Below are 13,836 nucleotides of genomic sequence, written 5' to 3' on the forward strand. Positions count from 1 at the left end.
GAAAATTAGTGTTTACTGATTAATTTGAGTTTCTTTCACTTACAGAATGCTTAATTATGTAAGGCCTGCCTGCCTGCCTGCCTGCCTGCCTGCCTGCCTGCCTGCCTGCCTGCCTGCCTGCCTGCCTGCCTGCCTGCCTGCCTGCCTGCCTGCCTGCCTGCCTGCCTACCTACCTACCTACCTACCTACCTACCTACCTGTCCCCCCCCCCCTCTCTCTCTCTCTCTCTCTCTCTCTCTCTCTCTCTCTCTCTCTCTCTCTCTCTCTCTCTCTCTCTCTCTCTCTCTCTCTCTCTCTCTCTCTCTCTCTCTCTCTCTCTCTCTCTCTCTCTCTCTCTCTCTCTCTCTCTCTGAAGTGTGGATGGTATATCAGCACAGGGAGCAAAAAACCAAGGAGCCACTGAGGCTGTCACTTTGAAGAGGTCATTGTTGTTGCATCCAGCATCCCAGCCTGACTGCCTAGACAGCTCCTGCAGGTTGCTGAAGGGCAGAGTCACAGACTGCTCCACTGCCAGGTGTGAGACCAGTGTGGCAGAGTATGATGTGTACACAATGAGGGACACACCACAGCCAACCCTGTAGGTGACCTATGCTGCACTGCTGATTGGGTAGGTGTTGGAGCCTGCAGAAGGAGGAGGAGGAGGAGGGGGGGAAGATGCTATAAAAAAAGCAATTTTAAAACCTGGAAAATGATGCAAAAGCAATTTAAATCTTTGAAAGGGACAAAAGTAGATAATTTTAAATTCAAGTGTTGAAAAGACCATTTTAAAATGTTTCAGAGATAAAAATGCAATTTAAAAATTTTTCTCACCATTTCTGAAAGATTTAAACATTATATCTTACTAAGAAAACTGTTGATACCTTCATCATGAGAACTACTGATAACAAAATTAAATACATTACTTACGATATCCATAACAGTTGTATCAACACCACTTGCTTGCATTGCTCATGCCAGAACCAATTGAAGTTAATATCAACACAATTATGGAAATACATCAGATGTCATGTGAAGTTTACCAATTTTAAATCTATCCTTTAATGATTGTCTTCCTGTATTCCCATCTTACCAAACATTAAACACCACTACCCTTGTATTCATCTAACAGTCCCACCCATATACACATGTACACCCATCAAAAAAATGTTGTCACCTTTATGGTGTGTTACAGTATGACACATCACACAATGATTTCTGGTATAACTCATGCAGTATGGTGCAAAGTTGGTAACCCTGCTGTGCCAAGTTGCTAGTTACTGGGGAATTTGTGACTGGTATAATATATGATCCTGGTATGATGTGGAAAATGCACTCCATGAACCATTATTTGCACTACAGAATGAACTACACTAAAGTGATAATAGTATGGGATGTTTACGAGGGAGAAGAATGGAGAGGGGGGGGACAGGAAGACGTACCAACCTCCACAAGTCATCACGGCTGCTGTGCCAGTGTTTGTTGCGGTCAATTTCAGAACCTAGAGTAACAAAAAATATTTTGACAGGTGTACTAGCTAACTAACCGGACACTAAACATTGCTATCCTGCAGCTAACCAGTCCTTGCATTCAACTAACAGTCTCACCCTTTCAGGTCCTCACCTTGCTGTAGGAGACCTGATAACATGTACCAGCCATTTTACCAAACACTAAACACTACCACCATTGAACTGACCAGTCCCACACCCCAACAGGGTGCTGTAGGAGAGCTGACAACACGTACCAGCCAGCAACTCCCATGCTGACGGGCTTCTCCCCCATGGGTATGTAGCACCTCTGGAGTTGGTCAGCAAAGAAGAGGATGCTAGCCAAACCTATCATGTTAGTCAGGATGCACCAGTACAGAGCTGTGTCCATTGGGGTTGTGTAGGCTAGTAGCATCTTGTCAAGATCATCATAGGTGGCCACAAACAGTTTATAGCTATGAGAGGAGGACTTGCCTTGTGAACATCACATTGGGGTGAGTGTTTAATCTGATTTTGTGTTACTTTGTTTTGTGGGGAGTGAGTGTTAATGTGATTTTTTGTTAAGTGAATGCTGTGCCTGGGCTCCTGAGGTGTAGTGTGGTGTGGTGGGCCATAAGACTGTCCCTTTCCACTAGGGCCTGACAGGTATTAAGAGTGTGAAGGATGTGTGTGTGGTGCCTTGTTTGGGCCATCTTGTGTGTGATTGCCAGCCTGATATATACAGAAAAATAAGTTATTAGTGGAGCTGAGAGTGTGAATGTGTGGTGGTTTGTCTGGGGTGTCCTGTGGGGGATTGTTTGGCCTGGTATGTAAATACATTATTATTTGGGTTAACTGTGAATGTTGTATGTGTGAATATATGGTGCATTGTCTGGGCCACCCTGTATGGGGTTGCCAATGTGGTATATAGATATATCAATCAAATTATTTGACATTTCATATTGTAAACATTTTGCTGATCCAAGTTAATCTGTTAAGGGAGTGCTTTGTTCACTATTCTTAAATCATTATTTGATCATCACTTGTGTATATATATAGGCTGGGTGTAGGTAACAACTTTCAGCCTCTCTTCAGTGATGGACAATTACAAAGGATACAGTGAGGTCAGCTTCCCCTGACTGCAAAGCTCCTACCATGCCCGTCCACTCATTGTTTGAGCTGTCCTTCAGTTTCCCTCTAGTACCTTCAGACTGTACAAGTCTCTCTCTCTCTCTCTCTCTCTCTCTCTCTCTTCTATATCTTCATGTTTATCTCCTCCTTCATGCATCACCAAATACCACCAACTGTTCTATGTATCCTTGCATCTAAGATTTGTCCTAATTTTGCAGGAAGCCCACCCCAGCAGCCCAGCCTCCCCTGACAGCTGTCATCATCTGCTGCCTTGCCTGGGAGGACCATAGACACAGCTTGTCTCTGATGTCTTCCCCACAATGCCTTGTCTTTGTTGGCTTCAGTGCAATTTGTTTGTCTTCAGTTTAAATAGTATTGTATATACTATCTTGTCTTCACCATCTTGAAATGTGAAGGATGTTCTTGACAAACAAACAAGGTAGTATTGTATAATTATTACTTTAAATATTGTCTTAAATTATCTTGAAATTTGTAAAAAAAAAAATGTGTAAAAAGAAAGCAAATACAGATGATTATCCCTGTAGTGAAGGAGGAAGGACTCAATATCCCTGTAGTGAAGGAGGAAGGACTCAATATCCCTGTAGTGAAGGAGGAAGGACTCAATATCCCTGTAGTGAAGGAGGAAGGACTCAATATCCCTGTAGTGAAGGAGGAAGTACTCAATATCCCTGTAGTGAAGGAGGAAGGACTCAATTTTTTTTTAAGTTCAAGGTGTGATTTGCACATAGAGGCTCCTGGATTTCCCTGTAGAGTGACCCTCCCTGAATGCAGGGAGGGACGGTGCCTCTATGTACAAATCGCACCTTAAACTTAGTATTTTGTAGTGTTAAATTTAGTATTTTGTAGTGAAGCCTTAAACTTAGTATTTTGTAGTGAAGCCTTAAACTTAGTATTTTGTAGTGAAGGAGGGAGGAAGGACTCCTTTCTGAGTCCTTCCTCCTTCACTACAGGGATATTGATCTCTATAAATAATTTTTTTTTACAAAGCTAGCTAACAATTATAAGGCAGATTACATTGAGTCATAATTATTAAGCAAATTTAATTTTTTTTTCACAATACAATTATTAAATTTGACAAATTACAGTGAGTTTTATTTTTCATCAAGTAATTTCTTTGTTCATACACATCTTTCCATGATGAAGGAGGGTGGACAGTGAATTGGTGCTCCTGAGCCTCAGGACAGCAACACCACTTTCTTGCCGGGTTCACGTATGGCTTTGGTTCACCCACAGCTCCATCTTCTGCAATGTTTAGCAACTGACAGGCAGGGTTCAGACAGAGCTGGGTTCTCTTCAACTGTGATGACGGAAGGCCCAATTCAGTCAGAGCACTTCACTTCAGGACAGATTTGACAGGCAGCGGAGTTCATCCTCCAATTTTACCAGGATTCCACAAAGCTGACAGCCCCCAGGTTCATCTTCCACTTCATCTCTTCTTCAGAACCTCTTAAAGCTTCTAATTCCTGCCAGCCCACTCTCCACTCCTCAGCACTGATCACCTGGTCCCTCCTGGCTTGACTGGACTGGTGGGCTTCAGCACAAATCAGCTGTCAATGCAGGAGTGAGATGGCAGCCTAAACTTTCTTGCATCAAGGCAGCAGGCAGTCCTTCACTCTTCTGTGTCAATCCTGGAAGGAAATCAGTTCTTAGTGATACACTCTAGAGAACCATCAACAGATTCTATACATGATGAGTAAAGCAGTATTACATGTAGTCGTACTATATTTCCTAATATCAAAGACACCACCTATTTATCTCTATACCTGGCTGGCAATCCCACACAAGGTAGTCCAGACAAAGCACCACACACACACACATTTACACTCTTAGTCCTGTCACCCCCTCCCAGTGGAAAGGAACAGTTATGGATCACCCTACTAAACCCTAATATAATCTAAACTGGAAACTTCACATCTCATCTCATTTGCTAAAACAGCTTCTACGAAGTTAGGCATTCTGAAACATCTCTTCCAGTTTTTCTCACCATCCCCCAGCTGCTAACTCTGTACAAGGGCCTTATCCATCCATGTGTGGAGTATGCTTCACATGCCTGGGGCGGTTCCACTCGTACTGCTCTTCTAGACAGGGTGGAATTAAAAGCTTTTTGTCTCATCAACTCCTCTCCTCTAACTGACTGTCTTCAGCCTCTCTCTCATCACCACAATGTTGCATCTCTAGCTGTCTTCTACCACTATTTTCATGCTAACTGCTCTTCTGATCTTACTAACTGCATACCTCCCCTCCTCCCGTGGCCTCACTGCACAAGACTTTCTTCTTTCTCTCACCTCTATTGTGTCCACCTCTCTAATACAAGAGTTAACCAGTATTCTCAGTCATTCATCCCTTTCTCTGGCAAACTCTGGAACTCCCTGCCTGCTTCTGTATTTCCACCTTCCTATGACTTTAATTCCTTCAAGAGGGAGGTTTCAAGACATTTATCCTTCAATTTCTGACTACTGCTTTGGACAGTGTTTGGGGATCAGCACCTCAGTGGGCTTTTTTCTTTATTGGATTTTTGCTGCCCTTGGCCAGTGTCCCTCTTGCATAAAAAAAAAAAAAAAACTGCATGAAAGAGAAAGAGGAGACCTAATAATGTACAAATTAGTAAACAATATAGAAAGAATAGACAGAAACGACCTGTTACCACAGATGAAAGAGGGAGAGAAAGAGACATGAAGGGGCATAGGAAGACAATAAAGAAGAGTGGATGTTCAAGTGACATCAAGAAATACAACTTCCCATATGGAACTATTGAAATCCAGAATGATTTGAAGTAAGAGGTAGTTGTGGCAAACAGTGTACATAGGTTTAAAGAGAAGCTGGTTATGGAGACAACAAAATGAGCTTTGGCTTGCTCCCTGTACAATACAACTAGGTAAATACAACTATAGTCTTTTTATTCTTAGAAGAATGTTTAGGCATTGGCTGAGATCTGTTAGATACTATGCCACATCACACAATTTCTCTTAAATATATCAATTCTTTTTACTCTCTATTGAAACTGGAATATTGAGTACGGATTATTCAGCTCATCAAACCAAGCAGTGCTATGAATGGTTTGGGTTCTAAGATAATAAATAGTCTGGATCTTACATAAATATCAAAACATTTGACAACATAGCTTTGCAGCGTTACCATTTTGGTGGAGCACCTGGGATGCTTACTGATAGGGTCAGGTGACTCAGGTCAGTGAGAGGGGTGGCTCCTACTCTTGAGGGACACTCCCATGATGGAAGCAACTCCCAAGTGCTCGCATGTTCTTCACAGCTGGGAGAAATAACTTACTTACAACAAGAATAAGTATTTTTAGAAGAGAAGGGCCTATAAAGGTCCAGTCATTGCATCCTCCACAGCAATACTTCCAACAACCATAGCCAATCATGTGAGTGAGACAACAGTACCACCAATCTGCTCTGCCCAAAATTGAGATTACGCAAATCAATTACCATGAAGAAATGAATTATACAAAAATTATTCACACAGTATCATACAATACTGAGAGAGAGAGAGAGAGAGAGAGAGAGAGAGAGAGAGAGAGAGAGAGAGAGAGAGAGAGAGAGAGAGAGAGAAACAGTCACCTGTCCTTTCCACCAAAGTGTTAAACTGATAATTGGTCCTGTAGAGACAATGCAACTCACAGGGAATTCCCCTACTCGACCAATGCCCAAACGTTCTTCTGGGAGTAAAAACACCATAGGTAAATACACACACACACACACACACACACACACACACACACACACCTTGTTTACTTACTGATATTGTGGCAAGTGGGTGTCAATTTCTGGTCCTGTCTTGGTCAGCTAATGTCAATTCCTAGTGGTGTCTTGGTCAACTGACGTCAGTTCTTGTTGCTATCAAGTGACCAGTCTCCCCAGCAGAGATTTCCTCAAAATTGAAAAAAAGAGGAATCAAATAACCTAGAGTCAATGCATGTGTGTGTGTGTGTGTGTGTGTGTGTGTGTGTGTGTGTGTGTGCAGCCTGCAGTCTGGGTGTTAGTTCTTGGTAATGGAAGATCTGTGTGTGTGTGTGTGTGTAGTGTCAGTTCTTGGAACTTCCAGTTATTCTAATAACTTCCAGTTATTGGAAGATCAGTGTGTGTGTGTGTGTGTGTGTGTGTGTGTGTGTGTGTTTACCTAGTAGTGGTTTACGGGAGGGGAGTAATCTCATAGTCTCTATGTCTATCCAGTTTGGTCTTAAGAGCATGGACAGTTTGGACATTGACAACGTCTTCAGAGTTCATTCCATTTGTTAACACTTCTGTGAGGAAAACTATACTGCTTGATGTCTCTTCTACAGTTAACTTTCAGCAACTTCTTACTGTGTCCCCTTGTACTCTGTGTCTAAATTTATAAAACATTCTTTGTCTACGTGTGTGTGTGTGTGTGTGTGTGTGTGTGTGTGAGGCATGTATGATAGGATGTACACCACATAAAGATCTCCAGCAGATCCCTATTAATATTTACCACTTAATGAAATAAGAATAATGCACAAGAACATGAAATTATAAGAAAAAAATAACAAAAACTATACAAAACACCGCCATGATGCATTAACACAAAAACAATAAACAGAAGAAAAATAAACGTGAAAAGACAAGAAAATCACGCACAACCCCAAAAAATTTACTCATAAATGTAAAAAAAAAATAAATAAATAAGTAAATAAATAAATAAACAGCAGGCAAGCCATTAGGATGCAGGCCAGACTGACGCTGTCCTACCACGCCCCCCTCCTCCCACCGCAGGCCCCCAGCTGTGTGGAGAGCTGCCTGGCTCTCCACACGGGCCGCCAAACGCACAGTCCCTCCGCCAGCTTGTCCACATATACTTTCACTTAAACTTACTCTCATCTATTTCCACCACTTTTGTATACGCATATGTATTGTGAATAAAAGTACTCAATCTGAATCTGCTGCCTTGATACTCTCGCGGAGGCCTACATAACAGCCTGATCCAAAATTACAGCCCATTTGAATCGGTGGGCAGCACAAATGTCACATTCCTGTTACGCAGCACTGCCTGACCACACAATACCACCCACACACACGCGTTGTTCAGCGAGTATTCCTCACCACACGTGCATGATGTGGCTGCTTCATGAGGCGCCTTTATTGATAATATTATCCCAGAATGCTAATGTATTATGACATATTTCTGCACCTACCGGCTTCTTATAAAAACACTTATTTCCGGTCTCCTATTACTCCTTCACCTTATTTACCATATCTTACTGATTATAGACACTTTAGAGTATATTTAGGATAACTGACACACGTGTACACAACTCACCTGAGGATAAAATGGTGAAATAAGATGGAAAAACACACACCGACGTCCATTTCGGAATTTCCTCTGCTTCTTCTTGTAGCCTCATCTTTCATTACTCAAGAATTCGGTTCCTGTTGCACTTAAAACATTATTAAAAACGCAATTACTCAGAAAATAAGATAAATTTGATGAAACTGTCAAATAAACAAAGTACATACTGCCACAATAGCAAAAAGTAGCAAAAGCAAAAAAAATCGTCTGCTTTGAACAGGTGACGTGGGAACCTACCGAGTACTTACAATTATTACGCAATATTCCCTCTTGCTTTAATTCCTCACCATGGGCTGTTCAAATGTGATGCTGCTGTTTTGAGTGTGACGCTGCATGGTGATGCCTGGGTACTGGTGGTGGTTGTGTGTGTCTGATGGTGAGGTTTGTGGGGAAACTGATGTGTGTGGTGATGATGCCTGGGTACTGGTGGTGATGCTGTGTTGCTGTTGTGTTATTCTTAGACAACAGAATCACATCATCTTTATCTTAGACATAACAGCATTACAGCCTCATTATCTTAGATCTAACAGCATCACAGGGTATCTTAGACATCACATCATTATTATCTTAGACCTAACAGCACAACATCATAATCTGACCCTCAGCATCACAGCATCTTAATCTTATTATCACTGTTATGTGATGCTGTTTTGCGTTTGTATGTAATGTTGTTCTGCTTGTGATGTTGTCATGCCTAAAATAATGTTGTTACAGAATTGTGATGCTGTGCTAATGCTGATGTGCTGTAATGCCTGAAATAATGTGCTAATCCTGCTGCACTAACATTAACCCTTTAAGCGTTTCTTTTCTAGAAAAAGAAGTTCTTCCTCAACAAGAAACAAAAAACCAGTAACTTTACTGCATTTTCTTACACCTACTTCATTTTACAGTTCCTCTATGGGAAAAAAATATTCCAAACAAGAAACTAAATACGTAACGGCGGTGGAGGTGGTGACACCAGAGCTGGTGGTGGTGGTGGTTGTGTCGAGGGAGCCTGTTACCTTTTTTTTATACGCCTCCTTCCTTGTCCACTTTGCACACTCCTTTTCTTTCCAAGAACACCTGAGGAAATGCTGGGTGGTTGCTTTTTGTGTTTCAATGATAAAGAGGCTGTGGCAGCAGTAGGATCAGGCGTATCTGTGGTGGTGGTTGCAATAACAGGGTCCGCAATGGTTGAGGCGGTGGCGAGTGACACGGCGTAGTTTCTCTTTCCTGTTACCACGTGTTATATGCTTCACGCGCCTTACCCTTATTGTTTTAACAGGTTTTAGGTCCATCGATGACCCAGAGGAAGACGAATCTGGACTTTGACCTGGTGACAATTTGTAGTAATAATGATGTGTGTATATTTAATGGTAGACTAGATGAAGAGCTTAGAGTGGGGAAACCCACAACTACTTATGCTACACTGGTGGATTATGTCACTGGCTCACCAACACTGTTCAGAAAAATGAACAGGAATTTAGAATACTAGATTTTGATCCGCTGTACTCAGATATTCATTGTGGTACACATGTACAACTAAAAGTTAATATTGAAAAGAAAAGAAATAATGATGGAAGTAATATACCTGTGAATAATTGTAGCTTAACAGGGAAATGGAGTGCAACAAAGGAAGATGATTATAAAGCAGAAATTAATGAAGGTGAGGTAAAGGAGTTAATAGACCAGAGGGATTTTATGTCTGCTGAAGATGTGAATTCTTGGTTAAAGAACACATTGTCAGAACCACCTATAAAGGTATTCACACCCAAAAAAAGGAAAAATTTTGTTAAACAAAGTAATAATGTAAGCCTATTTGTGTGTGACAATCAATGCTGGAAAACAAGGAAAGCCTACTATAAGGCTAGACGTAAATATAATCTAAGAAGGAGTGAAGAAAATTATAGTCATGACAGAAAAAAGTAAGAAATATAAGGCTGATTAGAAAAGAGTGCAGAGTAAAGAGAAGGAAAGCTTGGTGACTAAGTTAAAATAAAACAATAATAAAGGTCCCAAAAAATATTGGAAAATATCAAGAGAAAGAAATGTTAATAATAGTAAGACTACACTAACAGCAGAAATTCTAATTTTCATCATCACTTCAAGAGTTTATCAGAAGATATTAATGCAGTTGATGGACATTGAATGGAACCAGAAAGTGTTGCACATGAGTTAGGAGAAAGGCAAGTATTGAATGAGCCTACAACAGAAAATGAGGTGCTGAAAGCTGTTGGAAAACTCAAGAAAGACAAAGCACCTGGTGATGATAACATCGTTAATAAACACATCAAAGGTGATAAAAATATCCTTCTTAATCTGTATGTTAAAATGTTTAATAGAATTCTAGATACAGGAGACTTACCAGAGCAATGGCTAATAGGGGTTATTTATTGTTCCTTTGTATAAAAATAAAGGTGATGTTGATGAGCCACATAATTATAGGGCTATAACTTTACTAAGTTGTTTAAGTAAGCTTTTCACATCAATAGCTAATGACAGACTAACACACTATTCAAACAGATTCAATATTGTAAAAGAAACACAAGGTGGGTTTCGGCAAGGTTACAGTACCTCGACCATATATTTTTACTGAAGTGTATCACGGACTTGTTCTTATGGAAGAGGAGAAAACTGTTCTATCTCTTTATTGACTACAGGAAAGCTTCTGACACAATATGGAGGGATGGGCTTTGGTACAAGACGGTGAAGGAAAATATAGGTGGTAAAGTACTTAATGTTATTAGAAATATGTACATGAATATAAAGTCATGTGTAAAATTTTACCAAAAAACATCTGACACTTTCATTTGTACTAAAGGAGTAAGACAGGGAGAAGATCTCTCTCCATTGCTGTTTGCTCTATAAGTTAATGATATACAAGATTCCCTGGTAGAAAACAACTGTAATTATCTGTTATCTGATGATAATTTTCTTGATTTACATTTAAATCTATTGGTTATGATGTATGCTGACGACACAGTTATTTTAGCTAATAGTGAAGATGAAATTAAAAATATTCTCAAAGCAATGGAATTATATTGTGAGCAATGGAAGTTAGATGTGAATAACAGCAAAACAAAGGTTGTAGTGTTTAGTAGAGGGAGGGTGAATTATGGCACCTATGACTTTGTCTTTAGAGAAGAGAATATCCAAACAATAAGTGAATATCAGTACCTAGGAGTTTTACTTAATTACAATAGAAGATTTAGAATTGCCCAATTAGAACAAAAAAGTGCTTCTAGAGCGACGTATTCACTGACTGGGAAATGCCGTAAACACGACCCACCGCTTGATACGACTGTGATGCCAATTATGACACACGGTTGTGGAATATGCGGTTGTACTGTTGATAGAGAGTTGAAACAATTGCTGATGAAATTTTTTAAACACGTATTATATGTCCATAAGAATACAAGTAGAGACATTGTGTACGGTGAGTTAGGAGAACATCCCATTGCTGTTATTATTAACACTAGAATGATAGCATACTGGTCAAGGCTGATAACAGGTAAAACTACATAAGTAAGCATGATGATGTATAGGAGTTTATTATATCTAGACTCAACGAACACGTCCTCATCTCCTTGGCTCGGTCATATAAGAAATATTGTGAATAGCTGTGGCATGTCAGGCGTATGGTTAGATCAATATATTAATTATCCTGAATGGTTAAAGAAAGCTGTGGAAAGGAAACTGAAGGATCAATGGATTTCAACATGGTACAGTAATATTTCAACAAAGGGAATTTATGTACGAAATGTAGAAGTAATGTTGTGGGAGATGAATTTCATATTATGTTGTTATGTTCTCACGAAAATATTGTTGAACTACAGAACAGATATATCCCAAACTATTACAGAAATAACACAACAATGAATAAGTTTGCTGAACTGATGCAAAGTAAAAATTCAGAAATTTTGACCAACATAGCTTATTTTTTCTTAAGAGCTGTCTATCAAATGTTCAGGTAATGTATTTAATTAACAGTATTACTTCAGGAGTTATTATTATTATTGTTACTGTTTAATTATAGTTACGATTGAAATTATTTGGTTATCATTATTATGTTAGTTTAATTGTAGTTATGATTTATTATTAAATTTTTATTATGATTTAGTTATTGTTTAATTTTAGTTATGATGGAAATTATACGAGGAGCTGTGCTCCAGACTTTGCTTACAAAGTCTGAGCAAAATAAATTGAATTTCAATCTGAATCTGAGTCACACACACACACACACACACACACACACACACACACACACACACACACACATGTACAAATGACCTCCATATGTTTAACAGTTACAAAGGATTGTTGTACTTAATCTACTGTGGTGGTGGTGGTGGTGGTGGTGGTAACAGTGGTGGTGGTGGTGGTGGTGGTAATAGTGGCAGTGGTTTGTTCCCTGGCTAATGAGAAATGCCTGCTATTATGGAAGATAAAGCCGAGAAAGGAAGTCGGGGAATGGAATGGTGTTTACAGAATGATGGTAATATGTTGGAGGAAACAACAGCAGCAGCAGCAGCAGCAAACGTTATAAAAGAAAATAACAACAACAACAACAACAACAACAATGGATACACCTATGAACAAAAAATAAAATAAATATCCTCTTACAGAGCCCAAAAAAACCCAAAATATAACTAAAATTACAAAATACACAAGATAAAAACTCCTTTCCTTCTTTCCTTTCTCATTCACGCAAATTATTATCTTATTCTCTCTCCCATTCGCCTTTCCTCTTCAGTACCCGCAGTCTCTTTATACTTCAACCAGGGGCCAATTCTCACGGCCAGGAAAACAACACTAGAATCAAGCTCCAATTCTCTCTCTCTCTCTCTCTCTCTCTCTCTCTCTCTCTCTCTCTCTCTCTCTCTCTCTCTCTCTCTCTCTCTCTCTCTTCCCATGCCAAATGGAAACAGCTCTAACTTAAGCAAATGTCATCCTCAACACAGTGCGGCAAGAATCTCGTGTGTGTGTGTGTGTGTGTGTGTGTGTGTAGGCAACGCGAGAGTAACAACATTCAGTAAGTCATATTGTGTTCTTTAATTAACTTGCATGCTTCATTTTGCTTTCCAGATTTAGAACTATTATTATTATTATTATTATTATTATTATTATTATTATTATTATTATTATTATTATTATTATTATCAATATTATTATTATTATTATTATTATTATTATTATTATTATTATTATTATTATTATTATTAATATTATTATTATTATTATTATTATTATTATTATTATTATTATTATTATTATTATTATTATTATTATTATTTACTTCATATTGTATTCTTTTATTTTCTTTACATATATAATTTATTTTCTTGTGTTCTTCACGTAAATGGATAAATAAATGGAAATAAAGCATTTACAGATAGCTTACTTTACTTTATTTTCCTTTCAGACTTAACGAATACTCGATGAAAACTTAAAGATAAAAAACATACAAATAGTTTTTTTTACAAGAACAATCCCTTTAGACAGAATGGAAAAAAAAAAAAAAATTACACATCCTGTCATTCCAGGCACAAAAAATATTCATACACATTCACAGCAAAATCGATATGCAGTTTAGGGGGAGTACGAATGTAAACACTCCACTAGTATTTCCGTTCTCCTTGACCTTCTTACATTGACTCTCTTTGTTCCCAACACTCGCTCAATTTGTCTCCGTCTTCATCAATCCCAGTCTTCGTTTCTTCTTCTTTCCTTCTCACTCTCTTTCTCCCCCTCTCATTTTCTCTCCGCGTGATCTACGAGTATCTGCCGCCTCCTTTGTCTCCCTCACTCCCGTCCTCTCTCTGGGGTTCAAAAATGAGGTTCTGTCGGAGCACTACTTCTTTCCCTCACGGAGTAGATGTGGAAGCAGGAGGAGGAAGAGGAGGAGGAGGAGGAGGAGGAGGAGGAGGAGGAGGAGGAGGAG

The 13,836-nt window shown here is 39.3% G+C and overlaps 2 long non-coding RNA genes across 11 annotated transcripts in view; one reads left to right on the forward strand and one right to left on the reverse strand.

The window, feature by feature from the left end:
* The first annotated feature begins 208 nt into the window (after nucleotides 1–208).
* On the forward strand, nucleotides 209–3,676 carry LOC135097872 (uncharacterized). Of its 3 annotated transcripts, none has more exons than XR_010266254.1 (3): nucleotides 209–607; nucleotides 1,592–1,957; nucleotides 2,792–3,676. It is a non-coding gene; the product is annotated as an uncharacterized LOC135097872 (long non-coding RNA). The 3 variants fall into 3 exon arrangements; XR_010266253.1 differs by having other exon boundaries at nucleotides 211–607; nucleotides 1,692–1,957; XR_010266252.1 differs by lacking the exon at nucleotides 209–607 and having other exon boundaries at nucleotides 1,172–1,957.
* Nucleotides 3,636–13,836, reverse strand: part of LOC135097870 (uncharacterized) — a 59,445-nt gene continuing 49,244 nt past the window's right edge. Inside the window, exons 1-5 of one of the 8 annotated variants that reach the window (XR_010266251.1) lie at nucleotides 7,887–9,575; nucleotides 6,351–6,482; nucleotides 6,173–6,270; nucleotides 5,759–5,861; nucleotides 3,636–4,222 (exon numbers count right to left, since the gene is read on the reverse strand). This is a non-coding gene — a long non-coding RNA (uncharacterized LOC135097870). Of the gene's footprint in view, nucleotides 4,223–5,758; nucleotides 5,875–6,172; nucleotides 6,271–6,350; nucleotides 6,483–7,886; nucleotides 9,576–13,836 lie in introns of those variants that run through there. The other 7 variants (XR_010266250.1, XR_010266246.1, XR_010266245.1 and 4 more) reach the window with 7 other exon arrangements.

The sequence above is a fragment of the Scylla paramamosain genome, unplaced genomic scaffold (genome assembly GCF_035594125.1).
Source record: "Scylla paramamosain isolate STU-SP2022 unplaced genomic scaffold, ASM3559412v1 Contig35, whole genome shotgun sequence".
NCBI lineage: Eukaryota > Metazoa > Arthropoda > Malacostraca > Decapoda > Portunidae > Scylla > Scylla paramamosain.